This window comes from Bos indicus, chromosome 1, assembly GCF_029378745.1.
Source record: "Bos indicus isolate NIAB-ARS_2022 breed Sahiwal x Tharparkar chromosome 1, NIAB-ARS_B.indTharparkar_mat_pri_1.0, whole genome shotgun sequence".
Lineage (NCBI taxonomy): Eukaryota > Metazoa > Chordata > Mammalia > Artiodactyla > Bovidae > Bos > Bos indicus.
In genome coordinates, this window is record NC_091760.1 from 36616604 (window position 1) to 36632259 (window position 15656).

The following is a 15656-nucleotide window of genomic DNA, read 5'->3' on the forward strand; positions in this document are numbered from 1 at the left end:
TGCAACTGAAGGGAGTCAGTCTACTGGGCTACAAAGACATTGGATTAAAGAAGAGATTTAAAGCCAGGAACTGGAAAGGCCAACTATTTTCTCAAGGTCAAATCCAGGTCATAAGACTAGAGATGAATTCTAATGCATCTGGAGAGTAAACCACTACAGATAGCATGGAATAAAGCCTTAACTAAACCCTGGTCCCATTACCCTGCCTACCTCCCTTCTCCTCTCCCACCTCAATCTCAATTATATTCAGGAAATGCCTGCTTTGTGAAATTGTGGATAAAGAGATCTGTGGGTCCTCTCGGTGGATGGTTTTCAGTCCCACTTCAGAGGACCGCCCTCTATTACTCCCTCTTCGCTTTCCGTTACTGACCTCAGCTCCTTCCTAGCCACCCAACAGGATAAAAAGAACCACTGGGAAGGAGAAGCAAAAAAAAAAAAAAAAAAAAGGGGGGGGGGGGGACTAAAGTCGTTACATTTTAGATGGTTTCAGAAAGGTTATTCACGTCATTTCCAGATTCCATGAACAGATGATCTGCAAGGGTATCACTCAAGTTAAAGAGACGAGACTTTTTTCCTCCCCCGCCCTTCTCCACGCATCAGTGGAAAGGGAGGGAGGAAAAGGAAGAGAGAAGAGAGAGGAGGCGGAAAAGTGAAAGAAGATAGATGGAAAAGGGGTGTGGAAGGAAGGAAGGGATGAGGGCAACAGGAGAGGAGTATTCCGGGTGGTAGAGAGCCCGGGGCGTCCGCCCACCCGCGCTCGGGACCCGCCCCGGCGCTTAGCCAGAGTCCCGCAGCGCGCAGCCAGCTCAGCGGGCCCGAGAGCAGCCGGGACGCGCCGCCCTCCTCCCGGCGGCCGCCGGCGTCCCGCGCCGCAGCCCTTGCCCTCCCGCGCGTCCTTCCCCCACCCCCACCCGGGGGGTCCGGGATACACCTTTCCTGCTCCGGACTGCTGCGGCGAGCGCTCGGGTGAGTGTGCGGCTCAGCGCTCAGCCCGGGAGAGCGCGCCGTGCCCGCGGCCGGAGCGCAGGTGGGGAAGGGGCGCGGGGGAGCCCCGGGCAGCGGCTGCCCTGGGCGGGAGGGCCGGGAAGCCTTGCGGAGCTGTAGCCGAATTCCTTTCCTTCAGTTCTTCTGGGGCAAAAGCAGCAGCTCTGGAATTTCAGAATCGCCCTTTCGCACTCGGTGTACAACCTCTGCTCCGCCGGGCTGAAGTTGTGGGAAGCAGGGATGGGCCAAGGCGGAGAAGGTGGTCCAGGCTGGGAGGCGGGGGCCCGGCCCCGTCGCTGGGGTGAGGGGTGGCGGTCCGAGCCGGCGACACCCCACCTCGGGGATAGGCTCCCAGCGTTCCTGCGTTGTGGTGGAGAGAGAAGGGGCTCGGGCCAGAATGCAGCCCTGGAAGGACAGGCGGGAGAGTCGCGAATACATCCCTCGGGGGGATCTGGGGAGAACACTGGGGAAAGGAATTAGAGAGATGTGTGGAGCCGGGCGGAAGCGTAGTTGGCTGGGGGTGGGGCGGGGAGCAGCAGTTTTCTACTTGATTTCCCGAGAGTAGGAACCCTCGAGCTAAAAGGGCGGGAGAGAGCTTCCACTTCGGGTTAACGAATGGCTGCTGTGGGTCCTGCGCGTCGAAGGAAGACACCTTCTGATTTAGGAGCAAAGGTGAAACGGAGGTTGGAGTGAGGGTTCATCCTCAAGGCTCCTGCCTCTCCCAAAACTGGGAGAGCCGCATCGTGTGCTCGGAAAGTTAAGGAATAAATGGAGGAGACGGAGACGAGGAGGAAGAATACAACCAGAGATTAGCATTTTGGGTGCCTCAGTGCTGTGTTTGGGTTTTGGGTGATTTCTATTTGCATGCAAGAGGTGGACCCTATAAGGTGAGAACAGAAAATGCGCTTTGGAAGAAACCTTGAGAAGACTTCTTTTGCTGCATGTAAAGTACGGCCCAGGCACCTTGACAGTTGTAATCCAGTGAAGCTGATTTGTTATATGAACATTTCAGATGACGTATAAGCAGGAAGCATCACCCTCCCCGCCCCTCAGTTTTTCTGGAATATCTGTGCTGTTATATCGTTGCAGTTTGGTGTGCTATACCTAAAGCCAGTAAAATGAAGCACATTCAAAATGGTTTTCTCCTGGTTCCATTTACATCCAGATCTTTAAAATTTTGTTTGTTGATCAACAATCGAATGACCCTTAAGTTTGAGTTGCCCACTGTGTTAGATGAGAGAGGTGGACTAGACTCTGAGACTCTGCGCTGGCTTTCACTGAAGCAGTGGGAGTGTCAACAGCCAAAACAAACCTAAGCAAGACTCTGTCTTTCCTCTGGGCTCGAAGATGCTGTTCCTCCTTGTCTTTCCTTTTCTCCTTCAAACACATAGGCGGGTTCAAGTATCATCACTTTGTGTATCTCAGGAAAGTGTCCTTCTTGCTCCCCTCCACCCCTTCTGATCTGTGACAGGGTCTGGCTTGATAAGGAAAGTAGTTATTTGCTGTTTCCAATCCGAAGTTGTGTTCTGTGCTTTGGATAGATAGTTCATTAAACTCAGATGTTTGTAGAACAACTATTATACCTACCTGTACTAGCTTTGCTGCTAGTTTAGTCGCTAAGTCGTGTGCAACTCTTTTTGCTACTCTAGAGAGTGTAGCCCACCAGGCTGCTCTGTCCATGCGATTTCCCAGGCAAGAATACTGGAGCAGGTTGCCATTTCCTTCCCCAGGGGATCTTCCTGACCCAGGGATTGAATCTGTGTCTCCTGCACTGCAGGCAGATTCTTTACAGCTGAGCCACCAGGGGCAGCCCCCTGTATTATTAGCTGAAGAGTTCCCAGATATGAAAAATAACTTATTTATTTATTTCGTCCAAGGGAGTATATTTTCCTATACCTCCTTTGGTCAGTGTGAATCATTTGTCAAGCTTCATCCACTAAGACTTATTACAGAGCTGATGAGCTTAAGGTGAATCAAGGGGTTGTTCTCTCTTAACAATGTATAAAGATCTCTGTTGGAATGAGATTTAAAGAATAATTCAGTTTTTGCTGCTTTACCTCACAGGCAAATTTTATAGATGACTGGGATTAAGCAATAGTAGCACATTTGTAAAGGCAGTGTTTTCATTGTTTTAAATACATAAATATATTACTAAGCTACTTTATAAAGACTTAAAGATGCTGATAAAAATATTGCAACATTCATATTTCTTAAGAAATTAAAAATTTTTTAATTTAAAATTGGGTGCCTGTCTCTTTTCAAAGACTTGTAAATTTATAACTTAATTCTTTATTTTTTTTTACTTTACAGTATTGTATTGGATTTGCCATACATCAACATGCATCCACCACGGGTGTATACGTGTTCCCCATCCTGAACCCCCCTCCCACCTCCCTCCCCATACCATCCCTCTGGGTCATCCTAGTGCACCAGCCCCAAGCTTCCTATATCCTGGATCGAACCTGGACTGGCGATTTGTTTCTTATATGATATTATACATGTTTTAATGCCATTCTCCCAAGTCATCCCCCCCTCCCTCTCCCACAGAGTCCAAAAGACTGTTCTATACATCTGGGTCTCTTTTGCTGTCTCGCATACAGGGTTGTCATTACCATCTTTCTAAATTCCATAATTTTCTTATCTTTTTCTTATCTATTCATTGTGGTCCTTTTGAATTTGATTAACTGTTACTGAAATTATTTCAAAGATTTTTGAAAGGTACTTGCTGGGAAAGATTGAGGGCAGGAGGAGAAGGGGACGACAAAGGATGAGATGGTTGGATGGCATCACCGACTCGATGGACATGAGTTTGAGTAAGCTCTAGGAGTTGGTGATGGACAGGGAAGCCTGGTGTGCTGCAGTCCATAGAGTCGCAAGGAGTCGTACACATCTGAGTGACTGAGGTGAGCTGAGCTTCTGGTATAATAGTAATACACAGCTGATGTAAAACAACATGGACATGATAATATTTGAAAAGCCATGGCAGGATTCTCTTTATTCAATTTTAGTTTAAGAGGTGGGAAGGATGCTGTTTGAGGCAGAGTAAAGGAGATGCAGTGTTACTTCCTGGTTGCTATTAACAGAAAACACTAATAATCCTTAGGTGGTGGAGTCCTGAGAGCCCTAAGGAGGCTTCGGTACTGATCTGATATAGAGCCACAGCTCTGTGCTTGGTATCACAGTCAAGTGAGAAACCTCACTTTCCACTCCCTCAGCCTTAGACAGGTGAGAGATACTAATTTCTTTTCTAAAAGTGAAGTACACTTGAAGTACTGTAGGGAAACTTGAAATTGGCATCTATAACAGAAATTAGTACTTGAACTTGGACAAATATAAAGAGAAACGTTTTAGAGCCCAGGGATGGACATAAATAGGCAAAAATTATATCACTGAGTACATACAAGTATTAAAAAGGAAGGACAGTATTGACCTGATAATTTCTGCCATTCCCTGGTGGTATTTCCTTCTCTCAAAAGTAGTATGTTGTCTGTTAGCCCATGGTATGGGGTATCTGTGTTCTTGTCTGTATAATGGCAAATCATTAAGGAAGTTCTAGTGGGAAACTTTTACCAGGATCCTCTTACTATTGTGTCAAGATATCTCTTGAAAGATAAGAGGGGGAGGTAAGGAGGTTATTAAGAAGCTATTAGAATTTCTTAGCCTATTCTTCAGCCAGAGTGATAGCAATGGAAATGATGAGAAGTGGCAGAATTCTGGATGCATTTGGAGGTAAGGGTGACAAGACTTGATGAAAGATTAGATGTGGTTGCTGACAGAAGGAAAGAAACCAAGGCTCATGTTGAGATTTATGACCAGAGTAAGTGGAAGAATGCATTTGTCACCAGCTGATTTGGGAAGATTAAGGAGAAGCAGTTAAGTTTTTAACAACCTATTGGATATTCTGGGGGCTTCCCCTAAGGGCTCAGACAGTAAAGAATCTACCTGCAATGCAGAAGACCTGGGTTCAATCCCTGGGTAAGGAAGACCCCCTGTATTCACCCACTCCAGTATTCTTGCCTGGAGAATCCCATGGACAAAGGAGTCTGGCATGTTACAGTCTCTGGGGTGGCAAAAACAGTTGGACACGACTGAGAGACGGACACTCACATTTTGATTAGATATTCAGGTGCAGGCATCAGTGTATAGCTGGAATTTAAAACAATGGGACTTTACAAAAATGATTTAAGGAGAGAATGTATTTAAAAGATCAGACTGAGAAAAGATCCCTAGAACAGCTCAAAATATGGACACTCAAAAGAATAGGAGCTAGAAAAGGAAACTGAGTTGTAGCAGTCAGTGAAATAGGGGGAAATCTAGAAGGCTATAATATCTTGGAAGCTGAGAAAAGAAAGTATTTCAGCAGGAGGAAGTGATGATTAACTACGTTCAGTGCTATGGAAGAGTTAAATTATATGAAGACAAAGAATTACCTTGGAATTATGACCTTGATACGAGTTATTTCAGTTAAAATGATGGTGACAAAAGATTGATAAGGATTGAATAAAGACTGGTGACCTAGTGATTCCAATCCTAGGATACATCTTAGGGACATATTTTTACTTTGAACAAATAGTATACGTTCAAACGTATTCCCTGAAGCTTTTTATATTAATAAACAATTGAAAACTGTTAATACTTATAAATGGAAAACAAGCAAAATAAGCCATGTACATCCATTCAATGGAATATTACATAGTTGCTAGAATTATTAAGGCTGCATTCTATATACTAATATGAAAAGATCTTCAAGGTATATTAAGAAAAAGTTATAATGCAATGTGCATGTTGTGTTATCGTTTGTTAAAGAATAAAAATGAGCCTATTTTTTGGAAAGTGTATACTGACGGAATGGATTATAGTGTTTACCTACAGGGGGCAGGGGGCGTGAATGGTAGTAGGAAAGGGAGATTAAATCTTGTATAGACGTCAATACCTTTGAGTTATGTGCACATAGGTTAATTATTTAAAATACTAAATCTATACGTAAATCTAAAAGATGATTTGTACTTTAAAATAATAATGGTACAGACGTAAGAATGGGAAGTGAGGAAGTGAATGCTCTGTATAAAGTAAGTCCTTCAAGAAGTGGATTAAAAGTAGCTGGAGCAGACCATGGAGATTTGTTCTTAATATGGGAGCTTTAATGTTGGAATTAGACCAATGAGATTGAACTAGACAGAAATACATCTGCATGCCCAGTCGTGTCCAACTCTTTACAACTCCATGGACTGTAGCCCTCTAGGCTCTTCTGTCCATGAGATTCCCCAGGCAAGAATACTGGAGGGGGTGGCCATTCCATTCTCTGGGGGATCTTCCCATATTCCCGACCCAGGGATTGAACAGTGGTATCCTGCATTGCAGGAGAATTCTTTACTGTCTAATGTTGATTTCTTAAAAAAAAAAAAAAAAGGACAATGGTGGAAGTAAAACCCCTTAATAATTGGTAGAGATGAAATTCCAGAAACTAGTCAAGGATGGAACTAACATAACAGAACAGGGACCTTTGCGCACAAACCCTCAGATCTGAATCAGTCCCTTGGTCAGTCTCCAGCATTCCGAAAGCTAAGTGCTACCTGGAATGGTGGTATAAACTATTCTAACAGACGCTACTGTAAAGTCTTAGTTCTAATATCATTTGGACACTCAACTTCTCATCACGTTCTTTTTTTTTTTTTAACCTGTTTCTTTGGCGGCGGGGGGGGGGGCATCCTCTCTAGTTCTTTCCAGCAGGTGGACCACACCTTGCCACCCTTCTCAAAACTAACTCTGTCTCTTTCCTCTTTACTCTTAGGATAATTCTTTCCTGGGGATTCAGAGACTCCCAGGAGTGAAGGTCCCTCACTATCTCTAACTTCTGCATATTTATCTGCTTACTTGCTTCCCTTCCTCACAGTTGTGTAATCCTGCTGACCTCCCTCTCTACTCTGGGTCCCACAGCTGCCCCATTCCAATCTGAACTTTGCTTCATAAACCATTCCTTTTATCACCTGCCACTTTATCCTCTTCTTGATTTAATGACTTCATCATTTAAGTATATTACTGAGATCATATCATGTCCATACTTAAAATAAGCAAACAGAAAGCCCTCTAATTTTCCTGAGTACCTTCTATATTTAGTCTCCTATTCACTCCTTCTTTACTCAACTGCCTTCTAGAAAAAAAATTGCACATAAGTATAAACCTTTGCAATAATTTTTCTCAATTAGGAGACTCACTGAAGCTCATACATGGGAAAAAGGAATCCTTCCTGGACCTTCTTATTAAATAATTTCATTCAGTTCAGTTCATTTCAGTTGCTCAGTCGTGTCTGACTCTTTATGACCCATGAACCGCAGCACACCAGGCCTCCCTGTCCATCACCAACTCCTGGAGTCCACCCAAACCCATGTCCATTATGTCGGTGATGCTATCCAACCATCTCATCCTCTTTTGCCCTCTTCTCCTCCTGCCCTCAATCTTTCCCAGCATTAGAGTCTTTCCAAATGAGTCAGCTCTCCCCATCAGGTGGTCAAAGTATTGGAGTTTCAGCTTCAACATCAATCCCTCCAATGAACACGAAGGACTGATCTCCTTTAGGATGGACTGGTTGGATCTCCTTGCAGTCCAAGGGATTCTCAAGAGTCTTCTCCAATACCACAGTTCAAAAGCATCAGTTCTTCTGCGCTCAGCTTTCTTTATAGTCCAACTCTTATATCCATACATGACAATTGGAAAAACCATAGCCTTGACTAGATGGACTTTTGTTGGCAAAGTAATGTCTCTGCTTTTTTTTTTTTTTTTTTTCAACTTTTATTTTTTTTTATTTTTTTATTTTTTTATTTTTTATTCTTCCAATGTCTCTGCTTTTTAATAGGCTCTCTAGGTTGGTCATAACTTTCCTTCAAAGGAGCAAGCGTCTTTTAATTTCATGGCTACAATCACCATCGGCAGTGATTTTGTAGCCCCGAAAAATAAAGTCAGCCACTGTTTCCACTGTTTCCCCATCTATTTGCCATGAAGTAATGGGACCAGATCTTCGTTTTCTGAATGTTGAGCTTTAAGCCAACTTTTTCACTCCTCTTTCACTTTCATCAAGAGGCTCTTTAGTTCTTCTTCACTTTCTGCCATAAGGGTGGTGTCATCTGCATATCTGAGGTTATTGATATTTCTCCCGGCAATCTTGATTCCAGCTTGTGCTTCCTCCAGCCCAGCGTTTCTCATGATGTACTCTGCATAGAAGTTAAATAAGCAGGGTGACAATATACAGCCTTGACGTACTCCTTTTCCTATTTGGAACCAGTCTGTTGTTCCATGTCCAGTTCTAACTGTTGCTTCCTGACCTGCATACAGGTTTCTCAAAAGGCAGGTCATGTGGTCTGATATTCCCATTTCTTTCCACAGTTTATTGTGATCCACACAGTCAAAGGCTTTGGCATAGTCAATAAAGCAGAAATAGATGGTTTTCTGGAACTCTTTTGCTTTTTTCCATGATCCAGAAGATGTTGGCAATTTGATCTCTGGTTCCTCTGCCTTTACTAAAACCAGCTTGAATATCTGGAAGTTCACGGTCCACGTATTGCTGAAGCCTGGCTTGGAGAATTTTGAGCATTACTTTACTAGCGTGTGAGATGAGTGCAATTGTGTGGTAGTTTGAGCATTCTTTGGCATTGCCTTTCTTTGGGATTGGAATGAAAACTGACCTTTTCCAGTACTGTGGACCCTGCTAAGTTTTCCACATTTGCTGGCATATTGAGTGCAGCACTTTCACAGCATCATCCTTCAGGATTTGAAATAGCTCACCTGGAATTCCATCACCTCCACTAGCTTTGTTCGTAGTGATGCTTTCTAAGGCCCACTTGACTTCACATTCCAGGATGTCTGGCTCTAGGTGAGTGATCACACCATCGTGATTATCTGGGTCGTGAAGATCTTTTTTGTACACTTCTTCTGTGTATTCTTGCCACCTCTTCTTAATATCTTCTGCTTCTGTTAGGTCCGTACCATTTCTGTCCTTTATCGAGCCCATCTTTACATGAAATGTTCCCTTGGTATCTCTAATTTTCTTAAGGAGATCTCTTAAGTCTTTCCCATTCTATTGTTTTCCTCTATTGCTTTGCATTGATCACTAAGGAAAGCTTTCTTATCTCTCCTTGCTATTCTTTGGAACTCTGCATTCAAATGGGTATATCCTTCCTTTTTTCCTTTGCTTTTTGCTTCTCTTCTTTTCACAGCTATTTGTAAGGCCTCCTCAGACAGCCATTTTGCTTTTTTGCATTTCTTTTTCTTGAAGATGGTCTTGTTCCCTGTCTCCTGTACAATGTCATGAACCTCTGTTCATAGTTCATCAGGCACTCTGTCTATCAGATCTAGTCCCTTAAATCTATTTCTCACTCCACTGTATAATCATAAGGGATTTGATTTAGGTCATACCTGAATGGTCTAGTGGTTTCCCCCAATTTCTTCAATTTCAGTCTGAATTTGGCAATAAGGAGTTCATGATCTGAGCCACAGTCCCCTCCTGGTCTTGTTTTTGCTGACTGTATAGAGCTTCTCTATCTTTGGCTGCAAAGGATATAATCAGTCTAATTTCGGTGTTGACCATCTGGTGATGTCTATGTGTAGAGTCTTCTCCTGTGTTGTTGGAAGAGGGTGTTTGCTATGACCAGTGCGTTCTCTTGGCAAAACTCTATTAGCCTTTGCCCTGCTTCATTCTGGACTCCAAGGCCAAATTTGCCTGTTACTCCAGGTGTTTCTTGACAACTTTTGCATTCCAGTCCCCTATAATGAAAAGGACATCTTTTTTGGATGTTAGTACTAGCAGGTCTTGTATGTCTTCATAGAACCGTTTGACTTCAGCTTCTTCAGCATTACTGGTTGGGGCATAGACTTGGATTACCGTGATACTGAATGGTTTGCCTTGGAAATGAACAGAGATCATTCTGTCGTTTTTGAGATTTCATCCATTAGCTACTCCCAAATAAGATGATGGATCCTAGTTTTTCCAAATGTGAGGATGAATCTCAGTTTCAGTATTGGCCATTAACAGTCATCTTTTCCTGTATCCAAGTCCTAACAATACGTACTACTTTCATGATTTTTTCTGTTCCTTCACACTGTTTCTTTTTTAAATACTTTCTCTTTAAATTGAATCACATTATAAATAAAACATTATAAATAAACAAAATTAAATTCTTATCACTGTTTTAGTGCAAAATCAATATTATTGCTACCTGTGAGACAAAATGATTTTAATAAGAACTATGACAAAAAATGGAGAAGGCAATGGCACCCCACTCCAGTACTCTTGCCTGGAAAATCCCATGGACAGAGGAGCCTGGTAGGCTGCAGTCCATGGGGTCGCCATGAGTCAGACATGACTGAGAGACTTCACTTTGACTTCACTTTCATGCATTGGAGGAGGATATGGCAACCCACTCCAGTGTTCTTGCCTGGAGAATCCCGTGGACAGAGGAGCCTGGTGGGCTGCCGTCTATGGGGTCACACAGAGTTGGACATGACTGAAGCGACTTAGCAGCAGCAGCATGACAAAAAATGATGATGATACTGTTTTAATCAGATGCTTATTGCCAGCTAAAAGCCTTGAACCTGAAGCTCATAAGGCAAATAGCAAAAGTTAAAAACAAATTTTGACCAAATATCAACTCTCTCAAGGGATTACTCCAAAGGGAAAGAAAATTAAAAGGGGAATCAGTTCCTCACTATGTGACACAATATTATTTAATGCCATGAGCTAGTACAAGTAAAGCAATGTTGAGTAGCACAAATGGGACTTGCACTTGGGAAAATTCCTCTCTTCTGTATATCCAGCCCAAAGCTCCCCATTAAACTACAGATACTAGAGATCACTGTATTGACAAAGAAATGACCCTTAGGCCCTGTCAACAGGTTCTTAGTTAAATTCATCTTCTTCCTTCCTTAAATATCTGAAAGTGAAAGTGTTAGTTGTTAAGTCATGCCCGACTCTTTGTGACCCCCAGGACTATATAGCCCACCAGGTTTCTCTGTCCATGGAATTCTCCAGGCAAGGATACTGGAGTGGGCTGCCATTTCCTTCTCCACAGGATCTTCCTGACCCAGGGATCAAACCCAGGTCTCCTGCATTGTAGGCAGATTCTTTACCATCTGAGCTACCAAGGAAGTCTAAGCCTGTTATATTCCATATCCTGTCAGAAAAATTCAGTTTCTTTTGTTTAAAAAAAAAAAGTTTTTCTCCATACCCATTCAAATTCAGTCTGATAGGTCTCTTGAATCGGTTTTCCTGATCATCTGTTAATTTGCTTTAACTCAATATGCCTGGCCTGGATTCTTTTAAAACCTTCAACCTCATTTCCCTGGACCTAGCCTTACCTCCGTGAATCATTTGTCCCACATTCTCACAAAATTAATTTTAGAGATTAGTTCTATCCCATGCTTTGGGGACACCACTTGCCTTTTCCTTCTGGGAACAAGCCAAGCCATGTACCTCACTTTCCCAAACTTCTTTTTTGTTTCTGCTCCTGTTTACTTCCTGCCACTCCACCTTGTCCACCTGCAGCTATTATGCTTCAGCAATAGGAAATGGCTCACACTTATCTGACATGTGTGGTTTTCTTCTCTGTTCATCCCTTCGCTCTGAATATCCTCCCTTCTGCCTACCAGATTCTTAGTTATTTTGTTTTTCAGTCACTTAAGTTGTGTCTGACTCTTAAGACTGCAGCACACCAGACTTTCCTGTCCTCCGGTATCTTCCAGAGTTTGCTCAAGTTCATGTCCATTGAGTTTGTCAGGCTATCTAACTAAATTCTTAATTGACCAAATGCAGGTTTATTTGTTTTCCTTTCCAGAGCCTATTCTTAGCCAAAAAAAAAAAAAACAAAAAAAAACTCACTCTTGTGCACTAGTTATGGCCCTTTCGCTCCCTTCCATGCTATCTTCACCGTGCTGGTTTTTTTCTTTTTTAATTGTTTGACCTCATCACATGGCATTTGGGATGTGTGATCTTAGTTCCCAAGCCAGGAATTGAACCTGCCGTCGTAGTGGAAGTGGGGAGTCTTAACCACTTAACCACCAGGGAAGTCCCCATGCTGCTTGTATTTTATTTATTTACACGTATCTCCTGTCCATTAGACCACTGAGTCCTTGGAAGCAAGAGTTGAGTCTTTTTCATCTGTTTCTCCAGACCAAATGAACCATAGTACTTGGTACAAAGAGTGTCAAAGGGAAACTTCTTTTACTCCTATTTCCTGGGGTAAGAACATTTGTCAACAAGCTGTGACACTAAACTTTTCATAAATACTCTTGGGTGGGAGTCATTTTTTAAAAAATTGCTTCAAAAACTTCTTTTTCTCTAGTCAGTGGTGGTTCTCTTTATGGCATTTTACTCTTTCAAACTGTCTCATAAAATTAAAAGGAAAAAAAAACTCAGAGAAACTTCTTAACTTAATCTACTGTACCCACAATCTCTAAGACAGATGGCTATTTTTCTTATATAATAAAATCTCAAGGGAAGAAAATTGTATAACCTCACTCAAATAACCCACTTAAGTATCCTACTACCTTAATTTTTTATGCAATATGAATTGACATTGCTGAGGTCATTTCTCTTTTTTTAAATGGACAATATGTGGTTACATTTTCAGTCCTTTCATTTTAAGACAATGTCAACTAATATTGAATAAAATTTTCTCAATTAAGTCAAGAGTTATTGATACTCATCCATCTTTTGCAAATGCTTAACTTTCAGCCTTATCTAAGATACAGTGATCTTTGGCTCCAGTTAAATTGGAATCTTTCATCTCTGTGTTATTTATTCATCTTTTAAATTAATATATATCAGTTTATTAACATACACGTAATGAGAATAAATGAAATAAAATCTATTTTGAGATAGATGTTTTATATAAGTAGAAACCAGTATATATGTTAAAGTCATTCAAGGTTATATGCAAATTCTCTAGCCATAAAAAGCCCTAATTTCACAATTATGTTTTTGTTTATTCTTACAGTACTTGGCTTTTTGAGGCATTTGTGTTATTTTTAAAAGTATATAAAGTATGATTTTGTTTTCTTCATCATAGCAAGCAAAATTCCTGACTACTTCTGGGCTAAGATCATTTCAGGAAAAGACTAATTTGGCTCAGTTTATAAGCAAGGGTGACTTAGTTATGTGTGGTATAGGTAACAATGTATAGATCAGTTGCATATTTTCATAGTGTCTTATTAAATAGTGCTTGAAATAATGAGTTCCAGATTTGGAAAGTGGTCATTTCAACATTCTGTCTGCATATTATCCAGGGCAGCCACTACAATTCAGTGCTAAGAATTCAAAGCATCTTTTAGCTTTTCTTTAGAATCTTGGCAGCTGTGCTTGACAAGGCAAAGACCCTTGAGTCTTTTTATTCTAGTTGAAAAAAAAGCACTGGAACTCTATTCTTACCTTTCATAACTAAAGACTAGACCATATACAGTTTGGAGCCTTTCTGTTTTGAGAAAAGGAGCTTGGATTTTAAATTCTCAAAGAACCATCTTGTTTCACATTCATCTGTAGATCTTTTTCCCTGTTACCTGATTAGATTCAATCAGCCATCGTCAACCTGGAAGGTATCAGAAGAGAGAAACTACTATTATTCCCTTCATAGTCATAGTCTCGGAAAGGGCTTTCAAATGAATGGTTAAAATCTTGACAGACTGCATTTTTGTCCTAAATAAGTTGACCAAGATTTAGCTGTAATCTATGTAAGTTTCCTTTCTATCCATAACTTCCCCAATATGCCCTTTTACTAAAAGTATTTGCAAGTTTTCACTGAATATCACTGCTACTTTAGGACTGAAGTGGAGAAAAGCTGTAAAGAGTGTTGCACTTTTAAAAAAGTACATAAATGCACCACACCAATGTAGAATTGTGGATAGTAAATATGCAGTGACTAACGGTCAAATGAAAACCAGTGTCACATGCTGGAACGTTTGTTCAGAAAAACATCTGATTTGATGTAAGATACAGATAGATATGTGGGCTTCATAGTAAAACAGTAAGGATGTAAGAGCTTTTGGAGTGAATGAAATGATGATTAGCATACAAAGGTGTTATTGAACCTGACTAAATGAAAAGTAGTAATGCCCTGCCCTTCATACAAACTAAGTAAATAATTAACAAAATGGCGCATGCATGCTTAGTTGCTCAGTTTTGGCAGACTCTTTGTGACCTTATGAACTGAAGCCTGCCAGACTCCTGTGTCCATGGGATTTCCCAAGCAGTAATACTGGAGTAGGTTGCCATTTCCTTTTCCATGGGAATCTTCCCGAAGGAGGGATTGAACCCACGTCTTCTGTATCTCCTGCATTGCTGGCGGATTCTTTATAGACCGATTGAACTATGCATAATTGCATGAGTACGCTCGTAATGGCTTAAGAACAAACTTTTTGATAGTTTTCACAGCTGTATTCCAATGTGTAACTACATTCCATCACATCTTATCAGGAATGATTATCCCCATTTTGTCAAGAGGGAGGTGATTCCCAATAGTTTGTCCTATTGCTTGGGGCTCATCAGTGATAGAACTAGAGGACACAAATCCACATTTAATCTTGGTCCAATCATCATCCAAATATAGAATATGTTGCCTTCAACCCTAAAATATTTGAGAAAAAAACTGCATCTCCCTCTGAACTCATTTTTAAGATGAATTTAACCATTTTCATCATTAGCTTAAAACAAAAATGAATTGCAAAATTTAAAAATTTAAAATATTATCTTTCTTGTTACCTGCAGGTGTTTCTAAATATAAAAATGTGATTTTATTCTTATAACATTTTCCTCATTGTTGAAAACCTATATTTATAATATTTAAAGAATAAAGTGAAAGTGAAAGTTGCTCAGTCGAGTCCTACTTTTTGTGACCCCATGGATTATACAGTCCATGGAATTCTCCAGGCCAGAATACTGGGGTGGGTAGCCTTTCCCTTATCCAGGGGATCTTCCCCAGCCAGGGATCCAACCTAGGTGTCCCACATTGCAGGCGGATTCTTTACCAGTTGAGCCACAAGGGGAGCCCAAGAATACTGGAGTGGGTAGCCTATCCCTTTTTCAGGGGATCTTCCCGACCCATGAATAGAACCAGAGTCTCCTGCATTGCAAGTGGATTCTTTCCAACTGAGCTATCAGGGAAGCCCCATTTAAAGATTCTCCATGATTCTACCTCAAGATTCTTACAGAAATCAAGCATTATGTCAAATTAAAAAAATTTTTTCTGGAGTTGATAGCCAATATTATATATCTCAATTCATGTTGATATATATTTATTTGATTACCTCTGGTGTCTCAGATGATAAAGAAAGAAACTGCCTGCAGTGAAGGAGACCTGAGTTTACTCCATGGTCGGGAAGATCCCCTGGAGAAGGGAATGGCTACCCACTCCTATATTCTTGCCTGGAGAATTCCATGGACAGAGGAGCCTGGTGGGCTAAAGTCCATGGAGTCACAAAGAGTCAGGTATGACTAAGCAATTAAAAAACAACAAAAAATGGAATATAATTTAAAAAATTTTATGGTCATTTGAATTTCTCCTTTTTAAGTTAACTACCAATGTTTTTTGCTCATATTGCCATAGACATGTTTATGTTTTCCAAAGCTTTATCTGTCATATATTGCAAATTTTCCACTTCGTTGATGTCTTTGAACTGGTGGTGTCATAGTC

General features: G+C 41.2%; 1 protein-coding gene across 3 annotated transcripts in view; it reads left to right on the forward strand.

Annotated features, from left to right (window-relative positions):
- The first annotated feature begins 464 nt into the window (after window positions 1-464).
- The window catches only part of HTR1F (5-hydroxytryptamine receptor 1F), a 151940-nt gene continuing 136748 nt past the window's right edge, over window positions 465-15656 (forward strand). For 2 of the 3 annotated variants that reach the window (XM_070786676.1, XM_070786686.1), the window contains exon 1: window positions 465-966. The gene's annotated coding sequence lies outside the window, so the exon portion shown is untranslated. Of the gene's footprint in view, window positions 967-3710; window positions 3888-15656 lie in introns of those variants that run through there. The other variant, XM_070786679.1, reaches the window with a different exon arrangement.